General features: G+C 43.0%; 1 protein-coding gene across 2 annotated transcripts in view; it reads right to left on the bottom strand.

Moving 5' to 3' along the window:
- The window catches only part of PLD1 (phospholipase D1), a 171644-nt gene that overhangs the window by 135288 nt on the left and 22137 nt on the right, over window positions 1-14219 (bottom strand). Inside the window, exon 1 of one of the 2 annotated variants that reach the window (XM_087725243.1) lies at window positions 3676-3860. The exons of the other annotated variant lie outside the window; for it this stretch is intronic. The gene's annotated coding sequence lies outside the window, so the exon portion shown is untranslated. Of the gene's footprint in view, window positions 1-3675; window positions 3861-14219 lie in introns of those variants that run through there. 2 annotated transcript variants of the gene reach the window in all.

The raw sequence follows: 14219 nt of genomic DNA, 5'->3' as shown, positions 1-14219 counted from the left end.
CCTCTTCAAAACCTTGGTGCATCTTATACTCCAGTGCATCTTATACTCCTTCATTACTCTTGGGGTTGAGCTTCTGCTGTTGATAGGATATGATGCCAAGTTTGGCCTTAAACTTTTGAAATGTGTTCTATTTTATTGCAACCTGTCTGAGCTTACTTTCAGTAAAAAAAACAAAACACTAATTTTTAAGGGCAAAGAAGCAGATAAAATTATTCCTAGTTTAGTTCTTTTGTTGCCCTCGGCTTCTCCAATAGGATGCCTTCCAGATGTTTTGGCACTTGGCCAAAATTATCGTGCTGACTGTTACAATTCCCAGCACATCTGAGGAAAATCTGACTGGGCCATCTACCATCACTACTAATGCAACCTCTCAACAGGCAATTAGACAATTTTGCATTCAAAGAACAATAATGGCTAAACGAACAGCAGTGGATGCTCAACGTAAAGCCCACACCTGAAGAACAGACAGGTCCGAACTGATCCTAGATAGATTCTGCTCAAGGATGGCACAGAAATCAAGATACATTGATTGGAAAGCCTGCTGGCAGCCCTTGTTTGCTAACTTGCTCCAAGGAATTACAAAACTTCAGCAACAAATAAGTGACACAATTAAGCTGGCTCTTGACTTTCCCTTTTAAGAAGTACATTACTCTTGAAGGAATGGCATGCAGGTTATTCAGTAAATATACAACCCCCTACATCAGGGGTGTCAAACTCAAGGCCTGGGAGCCAGATCCGGTCCATGAGATGCTTAGTTCTGGCCCGCGGGGTTGCCCTGGGAACAGCGAAGGACCGGCCCATGGTCCCATGGTCCCTTTGCCAGCAAAAATGGAGCTGGGGGGGGGGTCCCGAACTCCGTTTTCGCTGGCAGAGGTTTGCAGGAGGCAGTCACAGCCAAAAAAAGGAGCTCGGGAGCCCGTTTTTGCTGGCAGAGCACTCGGGCCACCACAGGGGCCCTTAACACAAGTGACATTGAGCCGGCCAGACTCACCTTGCCCACCCCCACCCCAGGTCAAACACAACCCTGATGTGGCCCTCAATGAAATTGAGTTTGACACCCCTGCTCTACATCACAAGTATCAAACTTGCCGTGCAGTGGTGGGTTGCTAACAGGTTTACTACCGATTCACTTGTGCACACGGTCACGTTCGCAATGCTTCTGTGCATGCACAGAACCTTCTGCGCATCCGCAGAAGCATCCGGGTGGGTGGGCGGAGCCTCCCGCCACCACCACTCCTGGTTAGGCTGAACCAGGCCAAACCAGCAGCCACCCACCTCTGTCGCTGCGTCATATTGTCATCACGTGATATTTCATGACGTTTATCCACTTCACAAAGCTGGGGTGAGTGTGACACATCTGGCCCACAGGCTACCAGTTTGACACCCCTGCTCTACATGTATGACTTGAAGAAACGCAGGCAGAGGGAAACGGTTGACTGATGTTATTTTGCAGTCCATGTTACTTTAAAAAAAAAAAAACCCTCACTTTCCAAAGCGATTTCCTGCTGGGTGAATTAATGCTGGCTCAATTCCCAAATGCTTGATGCTTAGAAGAAAACATTCAGGAAGAAGCCCGCAAGCAATTAGTCTTGGGCTGATTTTCTTTTATGCAAATGCTAATCAAAGCTTCTCCTATAGTAGTTTAAACTTTCTCCCTTTTTTGTATCCCTATTACTGCTTCTTTTCCAGTCAGGTGCTGGCTGGGGAATTTTGGGAGATGAAATTTGTAAATCGTAAAATTGCTGAGTTGCTCTGGAGTACGGTCCCCCAAACTTTTACACGGAGAATGCAAAAAATAAAAATAAAAATGCATCTGCCAAGAATTCATGAATGAACGTCCGAATATATCTGAAGAGTTGCCAATTGCACAAGGCAATTCTTGTATGGTCTGTTTGGTCTCCTAAACCTTTCTGTCAATGAGTCTTATCAGCAGAAACTTTTCATACATTGCTCAGGAGTCTGCCCCTGAATAATGAAAAGCAGCTTTCACCAAGCTGACATTTTTCCAGAGTTGTTGAAATACAACTTGTCAGGCAATGCTTGTCAGGCAAGACTATCTCCCCCTAGGGCCCTCAGATCAGTGCTGCATAAATCCAAATTATCACTAGATGGCAGCAAAGGAGTTGGGAGAGGGGGTTTCCCTGAATATTTTTACTGCCATCTAGTGATGATTTATAGTTTTGCAATTCCCTAATTAGCTTTCTTCCATTTCCACCTATGTAATACATGAGCACGTGCATGCATTTTAGATATAAATTGATTTCAAACACCTCATTCCGAGAACAGTTCAAATAACGTGAAATCTGCTTCCGTGCCTACTTTCTAAGCACACTAATTGATGCAAAAGTCAATCAGGGAGCCTTGCAGAGAAGACACACACTGCTTCCTGATTCCTTGAACTCTCAATTGCTGCAAAGGCAAACATGTTTATCAAGAGATTGGAGACCTGGGTGGCACCATTTAGGCTTGCTCTGCAGTTCTGAATCTTGCAAAAACTGTCCTCAATAATCACTTGATTATTGATGGGATACTAAACACCCAGACCAGAATCATCCATACACTGTCCGCTGCCAATTCACCCTCTGTAGCTTTAAACTGAGTGCACATTTTCTGCAGTTTTATTTGCACTGAGAAATTTACCCCCTTTAACTTTGCATAATTCTTCACCCATTTACTTAGTTTTCTCTGTATGTGAATAACCCTAAAAAGTCCCCTAGGTTGGAGCTAATGGTGGGTTCAAGGTTACTATTGAGTCCCATAGCTAAATGAAGAACTAATCTTAAAGAATATGATCACTCTGTCTTTCCCTGTTCACAAATTGCTTCCTTGCCAGATACATATTTTGGTGTCCTGGTACAGTTTATGGTCCCATCCGCTAATTATTAATGACATGTTCAAGGATAGCTGTCAAATATCTGCATATTATCCAATTTTAGCATTGCCTGATGCTTTGCTTGATAAAGATCCCACGGGATTAGAAAGCATGCTGATTTTAAAGCACCCATAGCAAGTTCTCCACCCTCTACTTAGCAAATTTAGGCAGATGTGTCTAAACCAGTGTTTTTCAACCACTGTGCCGCGGCACACTAGTGTGCCGTGACATAGTGTAAGGTGTGCCGTGGGAAAATTACTTTATATATAGTCAATATAGGCACAGTTAAATTTTTTAAACATTTTCTAATGGTGGTGTGCCTCGTGATTTTTTTCATGAAAAAAGTGTGCCTTTGCACAAAAAGGTTGAAAAACACTGGTCTAAACCAACCTAAATAGCCGGCGAACACAATTTCAAACCGAAACTTTAAACAGCCTGTACTTTTGTGAAAGTTTAGCTCATTCATTCCCCATTCCCCGTTTCAAAAACCTCTCGGCTGCTTTTCCGCCAAAAGCAAACTAAAAACAGGGTCTCGAAAATGCAAGGGAAAAGAAGCAGAACTCGGAAGCTTGCACAAAAACAGCAGGGACATTTTTACCACCAAATTCCCATCACCCTGCCTCTCTCCTGCAAAAGCAGATACACCATTTCCTTAAATATAAAGTCATTTCCCCCTCTCTGCAGCCAGACAGCAGTTGTCAGGGTTTTTTCTAGATTGTCTTATTTCACTGGCCGCGCCACGGAGTCAGGAGGAATGACAGGACATTTAACACGGGGAAGACCGAAGTTGAAAGTTTACTAACCTTGTGCCCCAGGAGAGGGAAGTGCCCCATTGTCCGTCTAAAAAGCGACACCTAGCCCTCTCTGCTTGTTAAATATTCATCCTGTGGCTCAGCAAAAGAAAGCACAGTGGGACTCTTCTGTGGCCAGGAAAGCAACAGTCGGTGAGGATTTTTGCTTTTTTGTTTTGCTGCGTCTCTTCAGCACCGAGTAGCTCAGTGCTGGTTCCAGAGGCTGTTTGAGGGAAAACCCAGCCCACTGAATCCCTTCAGCCTATGAAGTTGCTCAGCGAGGGAAAACCACTCCCTGGCAAGCAGAATGTTAGAATGGAAGGAAGAAACCGAAAAGGTGGAGAAAAGAAAGAAGGAAAGAAAGAAAGAAAAACCTCACCCGATGCTCCACATCAAGAATATATGAATTTGAGCCTTTCCCCAAGTTCTGTTTGTGTTCTAAAGATATTAATTATTTCAAGGATCTAAAACAAAACACAAAGCCAAACTTCAGGCTACTATGGAGGCTTTAAGCCACAACACAAATAAGAATGCCAAAAGATGAATTAAATTCAGAACAGAGCTGGGAGGGACCTTGGAGGTCTTCTAGCCCAAGCAGGAGACCCTATACCATTTCAGACAAATGACAGTTTCTTTTTAAAAGCCTCCAGTGATGAAGCCCTCACAACTTCTGAAAGCAAGCTGTTTCACTGGTTAATTGTCTTCACTGTTAGGAAGTTTGTCTTTAATTTCGGGTTGATCCTCTCCTTGATTAGAGTCTATTTAAAAAGAAAACAAAAGACTTTATAACTTTATATTTAAAGTTTTTATAAGCAAGTGAGACTCCGAGTTACAGCACTAGACTCAAATTGACTGGGTGATTCTGGACCCAAGACAAGACGCAGGCATAACTGGAGATGGGATTGCTGCCCAATTGCTTTTGGAGAAATAAATCTATATAAATCTAATAAACACATAAGGTGCCCTGTTATAAGATAGAGACCAGGTGAAATCACTCTCCTGCCTCTAGAGATATCTGAAATACTTTATTTGTCCAAAGTAGCCAAGAAAAATAATACAGGTAGCCTTCAACAACAGACCACAATTGGGCCTAAAATTTATGTCGCTATGCAAGAGAGTTGTTAAATGAGTTTTGCTCCATTTTATGATCTCCGTTGTTAACTGAATCACCCACAGTTGTTAAGTTAGTAACACAGTTGTGAAGGGAACCTGGTTTCCCCATTGAGTTTGCTTGTCAGAAGGTCACAAAAAGTGATGACATGACCCCGGGACACTGCCACTGTCATCAATATGACTCAGTTGCCAAGCATCTGAATTTTGATCACATGACGGTCACATGTCACTTTTTTCAGTGCCACTGCAACATCAGTCACTCAACGAGTGGTTGTAAGTCAAGGACTATCTGTAATGCTTTTTAAAATTATTGCACAAATATTCCAGTTACATGGGTATAGTATTTGTGGAGAGGATGACTAGGAAGGCAAGTGACATCACCAGTTGTAAATTGAATGTTGCTGATTTAATAATAATTGCACAATGTAGTTATGACAACATGGCACTTGTGCCTGATGACATTTATGAAAACATTTAATCCATGTGCCTCAACAAGCACTAAAATAATAAGGTGATCATTCGAATACTTCTTACAGGAGCCATTATGGTAGTTATTTAACGAGGCGGGAGGACTTAGAATATGCCCCATTCATCCATATTCAGTGGCACTTACTGTTATCTTGGTTGACAATAAAGTTTTGGTTGTGATCCCCAACTATATGTCCAACTCAGGTGGCAACATCTACTTCACCTTGGCTGACCTCAAAAAAGCTAAACATGGTTGGGTATGGTGAGTACTTAAGATGAGAAACTTCTAGGAAATTCCAGTTAGGAAAGAAAGAAAGAAAGAAAGAAAGAAAGAAAGAAAGAAAGAAAGAAAGAAGGAAGGAAGGAAGGAAGGAAGGAAGAAAGAAAGAAAGAAAGAAAAAACTTGTAGAAGAATGCAAAGGCAAACCACTGCCACAAGGTTGCCAGGAAAACCGTATGGATATGTCCATCTAGCCACCAAAAATAAATCTCAACTCAGTGCAGAGTCTGCTTCAGCACATGTACAGAACATGCCACAAGCATGTTCGCTCTGGGACGCTCCAAAGTGCTTCTGAATTGCAGCCAACGCTTAATTCAAAAGACATGAGTCTTGAGTCAACAATAAGTCATCGAAGCCCTAATTATTATGGAAATATGAAAAAAGAAAACCAAGGTCATCTTCTATATTGTATATATGGCCATGCTAGATGGGAATTTGGGGAAGACATCTGGGAGAGGTTGATCTAGTGCAGAGATGGCAAACCTTTTCTGCACCGAGTGCCCAAACAGAAACACGCGTGCATGCATGTGCATGTGCTGGAAACCCGGACACCAACTGGCCACGTGCACATGCCTGTTTTGGGGGCTGTTTTCAGGCCACCTTTTGGGCTGTTTTTGGCTTAAAAACCGGCCCAAAAACCAGCATGAAAATGGCCCGAAAAACAGCCTGAAAACAGCCTGAAACATTGTCTGTTTTGGGCTGTTTTTCAGGCCGTTTTTCAGGCCATTTGGGGGGGCAGTTTTCCAGTGCTCCAACTTCCATGAAGAACAGCTGGCTGGTGCTCCAGAATCCACTAGACCAGCTGGTGACAGCGTGCACGACCATGGAGAGGTCTCTGTGTGCCACCTCTGGCACACGTGCCATAGGGTCGCCCTCACAGGTCTAGTGTCCAAACAGCCTATCACAGTCGTATCAAGGAAGCTGATAGGCCTTCCTCTTTCCGGCAGTTCTGTGATTTTTGAGGGGAACGGAATTTGCAATGGAAAGGTCAAAAGAGGGAAGGATGGGGATAAGGAAGCAAAGATGCAACTCTTCACGCAAACATGGAAATTCCCTGCTGACCTTGCACCAGTCACTAAGCCTCATCCCAAACAATCCCACAAGGCTCTTTTGTGTAGATAACACTGGAGGACAAGGGAAGCATTTATAGCAGTAGACTTATATACCGCTTCATAGGCCTTTCAGGCCTCTCTAAGCGGTTTACAGAGAGTCAGCATATTGCCCCCAACAATCTGGGTCCTCAAGCATTTATGATGCCTTGAGTTCCTTAAGAACAAATAAATGAATGAAATTGAAGGGAGCAAAGCCTCATCCTTGAAACACACACACAAACACATTTCGTAATGGGGAGGAGAAGGGTTGGATTTCTAACTGTTTAATGCTACAGTATTATTATTATTTGATGGAGCCTTTCTCCAAATTTAAACCCAGTTGTTGTTGCTACTAGCTTGAGTCCTGCTTGTGGATTCCCACATACGTGTTGGTGGAACTGAATCCAAGTTTTGCAATTCTAATACAGTTAGTCCTTGATTTACAACAATTCATTTAGTGACTGTTCAAAGTTACAGCGGCACTGAAAAAAATGACATGGCCATTTTTCGCAGTTACGACCTTTGTAACATCCCCATGGACATGTGATCAAAATTCAGAAGTTTGGCAATTGACTCGTATTTATGAAGGTTGCAGTGCCCCGTGTCATATGATTTATCTTTTTCCAACCAACAAAGCCAAAGGGGAAGACAGATTCACTTAACAACTCTGGCAAAAAAAATGGGGTAAATGAGGCAAAACTCACTTAACAAATGTCTCAAGAACAGACATTTTGGGCTCAATTGTGATCGTAAATCAAGGACTGCTTGTAGCAATAGCAATAGCAGTTAGACTTATATACCGCTTCATAGGGCTTTCAGCCCTCTCTAAGCGGTTTACAGAGTCAGCATATCGCCCCCACAGTCTGGGTCCTCATTTCACCCACCTCGGAAGGATGGAAAGCTGAGTCAACCTTGAGCCGGTGAGATTTGAACCGCTGAACTGCAGATAACAGTCAGCTGAAGTGGCCTGCAGTACTGCACCCTAACCACTGCGCCACCTCGGCTAATATAATCCACAATGGCTCTGAATCTGCCAAATTGAGAACATTTTTTTTTAACATCTTCAAGTCAGTTTTTTTCACTCTTGCCAGCTATCTGGAAAAGTCTCTGTAATTTTCTTGGCAAGATTTCCAAATGTGTCATTACCTTCTTCCTAGAACTGAGAAAGAGTAACTGACCAAAGGGGTATCTAGCTGGCTTTGTGCCTAAAACGGGATTAGAACTCAGCCACTTTAACCACTTCACCAAACTGGTTCCAAATTGGGATATTTAATTTGCAGAGGCAGCAAGAAATAAAGGATAAGCTCCGCATAAGCTCCTTTGCCAAATGACTGCACCGTATTGTTGCATACCTAGATCATTTTTCATTTATAAGAGACTGGGTGGTGCAGCAAATGAAATGGTTATAAAAGGACCAGCCAGGAAACGTCACACTTATCTATTTCTGGAACTTTTCCTCTAAGGCTGTGCAATATTTTCCAATTGCAGAAGAACATAATATAGCACCCGTCTGCTATACATACCTTCAAATACTTTCATACTGGCAAGATTGACAGCATACAACAGCCTTCAGAGATCTTATCCAAAGTTCTCCCTAGCAGCCCTAATATTTATGTCGCCTTATAAACACATGTGCACCTATGCAGAACACAAGCTATGTGTTACTATTTTAACCTCTTCAAATACTGGATGATGCTTGCTGCTGGACTCAGCTACTGTACCGGAATGCTAAATTCTCAAAGCATGAAGCTATGCAGAATTACACACATTCACCACATGCCACATACAGGCATGCCTGGGTTTTTTTGCTATGTATTTCCAGTGCATGTATTTGAACACGGACAGCTTCACCCTTTCTGATGCAAAAGCTACCAACTAAGTGCAGCGTTGCACAACAGAAATCGGGAGCAATGTGTCTTCCTAAAACAAAAAAACATTTTAGGAGAGGTCATAAGGCGGGATAATATTTACGCAACCAAGGTCACCTGAATTAGTTTTAGGGTATTTCTTAAATTTACAAACTGAGTATAAAAATTAAAAAAAAACACCCACAGATTAATCAACAGCATTTTGAAACTGAAAACAAAGGAGAGATTTGAAACAAACTTTATTAACGAAGTTAAGAAATCGCACAAAGTTAGCTTTTCTCATATTTGTAGTGCTACACATATTTTTTTTTAACATTCTTAGTAAAAATAGCCAGTTCTAAAAACGATATTGGCAATAATAGATGGGTGGAAATGGTCAGACCCTTAGCAACTTAGCCATCTTGCTGTTTTTCCTAGCTCAGGGGTAATGACCTGAGGCTCTGGAGCCGCATGCGGCTCTTTCATCCCTCTGCTGTGGTTCACCGACAAAAGCGCGCCCGACTAAACCGTGGTGACAAAACCGCGAGTTCTGAACCACGCCGATGAATGAACGCTGAATCGCGCCGACAACAGCGCGCCAACAGAAGGGCACTGTAAACTAACTCTAACCCTAACGCTAACGCTAACCCTAAACGTAATGCTAACCCTAAACCTAAACCTTACCTTAACTTAAATCGCCCTTCTGCCGACACCCTGTTGTAAATCGCCCTTCTGTCGACGTGCTGTTGTCAACGTGCTGTTGTCGGCGTGTTGATGACGTCGCGGTTTTAGCGACACGGTTTTGTCGGCGCGCTTTTGTCGTGCGCGCTTTTGTCGGGTCACGCTCTGCTGTGGCTCCCTGTTGCTTTGATAGGGCTTTTGGTTAGGACAGGTAGAAGGAAAAAGGATGCCGCGCTAGGAGGAGACTCTACGATGGGGGAAACTGGACTTCCGGTTGGCTCCAGAATTGAACAGAGGCTTCTGGTTAGGACCTTTGTGGCTCTTTGAGTGTTTAATGTTGCCGATCCCTGCCCTAGCAGTTTTCTAGGTGTTAGAATCTTGTATACTTAGCAGAGTGGGAAAGCTGGAGAAAAGGAGGATTACAAATTTGCCAATACTATTTCTATTCTTTTATAGGATTTTTTTTTAAAAAAAAATAGCTTTTCTTTCCTTCCAGATAATTAAAGTGCAAATATGACCTTCCACATTTCAAGAATTGTCTGTTTAGTGTGATAAAAGTAGCCATGATATTTTAAAGTTTTCAATGGCACGAGAAAGTAAGCAAGTTGCGACATGCAATCTCTGCTTGCTCGAAATCTTTGGAGAGTAAGGAAAAGTGGGACTGGACATTGTTCATGTTTTTGTCAAGTTTCACTGGGCAGAACATGAAACTCTGGAGTCTTTTTCCATGCTGTCAACCGAGGCTCTATTATGTTACAAAAGGGGCATTTCTTCTAGAATCACACATCATGGCAAACCATCAGACAGATCAGGTTGTTAAAGCTCCGGGGGAAACGGAAGACAATATATTTTCAGGAAGCAACAGACACTTTAGTGTGTGATATCAATCAATCAGAAAAGAGCTGGAAGGGACCTTGGAGGTCTTCTAGTCCACCCCCCTGCTCAAGCAGGAGGCAGCAAATAGCGAACAGCCAGGTCAGCTTCAGCACATTATTGCAGCCTGATTCAGCATGAACAGCTGATTGGCAGGTGGATCGGCCTCCCAGAATACCCCCAATCAGCTGTCCCAGGCTGCAGGGATTGCCGCAGACCATAGCCTCCTGTGTGCTTCTTGTTATTGGTTATATTCGGTGTATAAGACGCACCCAAATTTTCACCCTCTTTTAGGGGGAGGGAAAAGTGTGTCTTATACTCCGAAAAATATAGTAGATTACATTAACAGAGTTGAAAGGGACCTTGTAGGTCATCTAGTTCAACCCCCACCCCAGCCCAAGCAGGAGACCCTACACCATTTCTGACAGATGGCAATCCAGCTCTCCTTGAAAGCTTCCAGTGATGAAGCTTCCACAACTTCTGAAGGCATTGGTTGATCGTTCTCACTGTCAGAAATTTTTTCCTTATTTCCAGGTTTAATCTCTCTTTGTTCAGTTTCCATCCATTATTCCTTGTCTGGACTTCAGGTGCTTTGGACAATAGCTTGACCCCCCTCCTCTCTGTGACAGCCTCTCAAATATTGGAACACTTCTATCATGTCTCCCCTGGTTCTTCTCTTCACTAGACTAGCCATGCCAAGTTCCTGCAACAATTCATCGTATGTTTTAGCCTCCAATCTCCTAATCATCTTGGTTGCTCTTCTCTGCACTCTTTCTAGAGTCTCAACATCTTTTTTGCAGTGTGGTGATCAAAACTGGATGTAGTCTTCAAGGTGTGGTCTTACTAAGGCTTTATAGAGTGGCAACAGTACCTCATTTGATCTTGAAATTAGCTTTTTAGACTTCTTTCGAAGTTGAAGAGAAAATATTTCTAAGGCATTTTCATGGGTGGCACATGAAACACCTCCATAGTGCAGTCTTCCATAGTGGCCTGCAGTTTCCTCGGTGCGCCATGGTTTGGTTAAATTATAAGGTAGTTCTTCCATTGGGCTTTGTCAGTGGTAATACAAAGGGGTGTCACCATAAATGGGACAGCTGTCACCACAAAAGGGAAATCCTGCCCTTGAAAAATAGTCGGATGATTGATCCCTTGGGAAATCAACACAATTTCTCTGCCCATCAATATGAGAAAGGATTTTGAAAGTTCTCTTGCAATCAATTCTAACTGAAATTGGTATACTGCACCATTTCATTTTTATGCAAATATAATTCAGCCTTTAGTCCAGATCTGTGCATAGATACACTTTTTTTTTCTCTTCTCACCAATGCTCTTACTTTGTCATCACTGCTCCAAAACCAACTCCAAAAATAAATCCGGAGAAGCATTTAACATCTGAATCTGTTTTTACACCATTTGGATATCCAAGCTATTTAGGTCTAAAAAAGAATGACCTTACTTGGACCCACTCTGGAGCTGAACCAGAAAGAAGCCCAGTAAAAGGATTTTTGGAAGGAAAAACACAGAGAAGAAAAGCTAACATAGAATCATAGAATTAGAAAAATTCTCCTAGGCTAGGGATTAGTGGCACCTTCAATCAAAGCTGTGTAGGAAGTTAGCGCCCACCTCTCTCCTAGAAAATGAAATATTTTAGGAAATATTAAAAGGGCTGAATACTTCCCCCTAAAAGGGAGGCAGAAACTCATATCCCCCATCTTTGTCAATGGACCATTAAGGCCTGAGCCAGTCTATTCTATATAACAAAGGTAGGACTAGCGCTCTACCCATCTCACCACATGACACCTAGGAAGATTACATCAGCCAGCACTCAAACAAGCCTGAGAGACAGACAAAGACTACAAAGTTGGCTAAGACCCACGTTGCCCTGGGAGTCTGACAGTCAATGGGATACATTTCTTACACAGGAACAGGAAACAGAGAGGTGGGGTCCAACAGAGGATATAAAACTCAGGCACTCTCAGCATCTTGGCTTTTTTTTTCTGCTCAGGAGCTCAAGCCATGTAATCCTGTCCACCATTAAACCATCTTTCCAAACAGCCTCCATGTTTCCAGGGTCTTTTTCCCCACTTGGAACCGAACCCAGATAGACATTTCTTCCAACAGCTGAAAGGGTATTTCAAAACAGATGGGGGTATTTACTATATCACACTGGTCAGCACTACCTTAAAAAAAACCTAATCTTTCCCATAGTTCCCATGATAGCTGCATAATCCTAGCAAATAAGATGTTTGAGGTGCTGATAGCATGCATCTTAATTCTCCAGGTGTTTTCTGAAAGGGACGGAGCTTAGGAGGGAGTGGGGTCAAAGCGGAGGAGATCAAAGCTGCAGAGGATCAGCTGCCAGGGTTGGGGCGAGGTCTCGTAAATCTTGTATCCGTGAAGAGGGCAGATCTTCCCCTTGGTGCCAAGCCTGTAGCAGCTGTTCAAGATCAAAAAGGCTGGGTTCTCACAGGGTTTTTATTACAGTGAGGCAGATTTATTGAAAAGAAAAATGGGGTCAAGTTACAGAACCTTGGAAGCAGAGTGCTGCATCCTTCAGCATCCCATTCGAGTTCGTAAAGATGGGGATTCCTTGTTTCTCTTGCTATCTGCTTCTCAAATCAGTGGGGATGTTGCCACTCCCTTTCCTGATACAAAAGGGACTTGGAGAAGTTCCTTCAGAGACCCTGACAGATTCATTATATTAGGACTGGAATAAAGGGGGAGGGGATGTCTCCCAGCCTTTCTATGGCATATCATAGTAGGTTGGCATAAGCCTACTTCCCTTTTACCATCACAGTTGCTCCTTGTTGTGACTTTGGGGATGAAGGGACAACTCAGTGCTTGGGAAGTGGTGAGCTTCCCAAGTCAGAGTGAACTAGGGGGGAAATGTACTTCAGGCCCTGTGCTGATGTTGCCTCAGGACGAGGCCTTGTCAGCATGCTAGTGTCAAGTCTTGGGGCACTTCAACACTATTTCATTATTAACACTGAATAGAAGGATTAATTTAGGAAAGCCCACGACTATTTTAGAATAAGAACCCCCATATTTATGGTGGTTGTGGTATAATTACCTTCACAGGTAATTCAGAAGGATATCATAAATGAGCAATGTCGCCAATGGTGGCAAGGCCTTTTAATCTGAAACCTTTAATTGGACACAGTAAATAAATGATGTGGAACGCGGTGGCTCAGTGGCTAAGATGCTGAGCTTGTCGATCAGAAAGGTCAGCAGTTTGAATCTCTAGCACCGCATAACTGAGTGAGCTCCTGTTACTTGTCCCAGCTTCTGCCAACCTAGCAGTTTGAAAGTACATAAAAAATGCAAGTAGAAAAATAGGAACCACCTTTGGTGGGAAGGTGACAGTGTTCCGTGCGCCTTCGGCATTTAGTCATGCCGGCCACATAACCACAGAGAGGTCTTCTGACAGCGCTGGCTCTTCGGCTTTGAAACGGAGATGAGCACCGCCCCCTAGAGTCGGGAACGACTAGCACATATGTGTGAGGGGAACCTTTACCTTTACTTTTAAGTAAATAATATTAAAGCAGGGCTTCTGCATACATTGTCCTTGCTATCTCACAACCCGTTTGTTGAATGTGCTACTTCTAAATTCGATTAACTATCTCTGCAATGTCCTTTAAGGACTTAACTTTCAAATAAGTATGCCGATACTCACAAGCCCAGTCTAGACAAAGTCTAGGGCGAGTCATGCATTCAAAAATTTTCGTAAAGCAAAGAATGGGTAGCTAGCTGAGAGATTTATTAATGGTCTGTTTCTCCCATGTCACTCCTAATTTATCAACTCCCTTTGGGTGTCAGAGGAAAGTTTTATTGCCTTGGCAATCTTCTTGTTCAACATTCAGCACAACAATAATAAAGAACAACAACAACAGTCAGAGTCAGTGTTGGGGCTATAATCGTCACCACATACTTAAGCATGTATGCATATACAACGCACAGTTCAAAGCTCCTGCCACAAAGCCACAATTAGCAAAGTAGGGCATTTGCATGAACAAGCCAATCCCTAGTCAACTATACTATTCAAACAAAGGAAATGGTAGCTTTAGCCCAACTTTATCTGACCTCAGACCAGAGGTGGGTTCCTACCAGTTCGCACCTATTCGGTAGAACCGGTTCGTCAAATCTACTGAACCGGTTAGAAGATGTTCAGTGCACCAGTGGACCCGGAAAGCAGGCGACACCTAC

Source organism: Thamnophis sirtalis, unplaced genomic scaffold (assembly GCF_051295495.1).
Source record: "Thamnophis sirtalis isolate CommonGarterSnake01/CBP01778 unplaced genomic scaffold, rThaSir2_p1.2 scaffold_11, whole genome shotgun sequence".
NCBI lineage: Eukaryota > Metazoa > Chordata > Lepidosauria > Squamata > Natricidae > Thamnophis > Thamnophis sirtalis.
This window is presented reverse-complemented; position numbering and strand designations above follow the sequence as displayed.